The following is a 1,936-nucleotide window of genomic DNA, read 5'->3' on the forward strand; positions in this document are numbered from 1 at the left end:
GCTCAGCATGCTAAACACGCTTAGCATGCTAAACACAACATACAGTTTTTAAGGCATTATTTCCTTAATTTATTTTTTTTGTCATAATCAGCAACTGTTGCCTATTTGTTGCTATGAGATCTTAAATCCACCTTATTTCTAGCCCCCAGGAGGCTTTGCGTGATTTATGGGCGCGACATCCGCCGCTGACCGGAAGCACCATTTGTTTACATGTTAGCAACTCGCTAACCGGCGTTCGTCAGAGATKTTAGGCTATATATGTGGGAACACGAGCTATCATAGCTTACATGTAGCAATATTGTTTCACCGCTACCTACAGCTAATGCGGGAGGGATGGCGACTTGAAGAAATGGCTGCAAATAACCCGCACTAGCATAGTTAGCTACTTCACTGACTCAGTTGCTTCGGATGCAGACGCAGGTTTTCCTTCCTTGGCTTTTTATCCACACAATGAAAGCAGCACACATAAAGCATTTTGGGTTCTCCTTAAGTTTAGATATTTTAGCCAAATTCTTTTTATGTCCTTATCTGTCGGTAGGGGATGAAAACTACCGCTTATCCCAGAACTCTGCCTTTTTGTTTCAGGAGCGCGTTTACAACACATTTGCTGCTGCAGCCACAAATGAAACTTGTTCAGCCACGATCAGCACAGCAGCTCCTGAGCTGCACCAGGGCATCGTACTGCACTTATAGCGGCAGGTGGCTCCATGTGTGACTCGGTTCTGGTCCAGTGGGGAGATTCTCCGTATTACGGCCCGAGACGCAGCAGCTCAACCTGGAGGTTCTGGTTCTGATGGACTAAATGGACCCAGATAGTTTATTTTGCCTTATAGAAATATATTGCTGGCCCAATTTACACATTTGCTAAAAACTGAAATGAAAATAAAATTCCCATCACACCAAGCTAACATTATGTAGCTCTGCTGTTTTATACCGTCGGTGCTAAAGCTCAGATCTGACCAGCTTCCCTCTTTAGTCCTTCCAGCTCTTCAGAGAAACGAGCTGCTAGCAGCGATGCTAACTCACCGTCACTCCGTTACAAAACTCCCGATTAAACTCAAGTACGATCCTCTGCTGACAGCAGGCGGCGTGTCTGAACAACAAGCCCTACAAGTCACAGTGAAGTACGGCTACTTCCTGTCAGACTCGTCATCGTTTCCCCAGCAGCCTCCCAACAATAAGGTGGATAAATCCAATAAATATTTGACTTCCTGAAATTGGGTCTCTGACGTTCGGAAGCGCATTGCTGTCAGGCAGGAAAAGGTTTTTGGAGCGCCGTCACTTTAAAACGTGGTGGTTATCTTGTATAATCGTGATAATGTTACGTCCAGGAAGTGGCAGCATTATGCTAGGCTAGCACAGTGGCTAACAGGACGTGGTCAGGTTTCCCTTCATGTTTGGTCTGAAACATGGAGAGATGCAGTTGCTGCTTTGCAAATCTCACCAGGTTTGAAATATTGTGCTGTTGGAATAATAAGAGTTGATGTTGGTTTTTAAAGCAACAGATGATTTCTTAGCACTTTTTACATGATTATTATTMYTCACCGAATTTAACTTGATTGTACATAATTACAAAAAGGCGACGTGAAAAGTAATTAAATTCAAAGCATGATTTATGTTGGATAGAGGAAGTCTTTTATTTTGAAGAATNGTTATCTTGTATAATCGTGATAATGTTACGTCCAGGAAGTGGCAGCATTATGCTAGGCTAGCACAGTGGCTAACAGGACGTGGTCAGGTTTCCCTTCATGTTTGGTCTGAAACATGGAGAGATGCAGTTGCTGCTTTGCAAATCTCACCAGGTTTGAAATATTGTGCTGTTGGAATAATAAGAGTTGATGTTGGTTTTTAAAGCAACAGATGATTTCTTAGCACTTTTTACATGATTATTATTMYTCACCGAATTTAACTTGATTGTACATAATTACAAAAAGGC

This window comes from Poecilia reticulata, unplaced genomic scaffold (assembly GCF_000633615.1).
Source record: "Poecilia reticulata strain Guanapo unplaced genomic scaffold, Guppy_female_1.0+MT scaffold_253, whole genome shotgun sequence".
Classification (NCBI taxonomy): domain Eukaryota; kingdom Metazoa; phylum Chordata; class Actinopteri; order Cyprinodontiformes; family Poeciliidae; genus Poecilia; species Poecilia reticulata.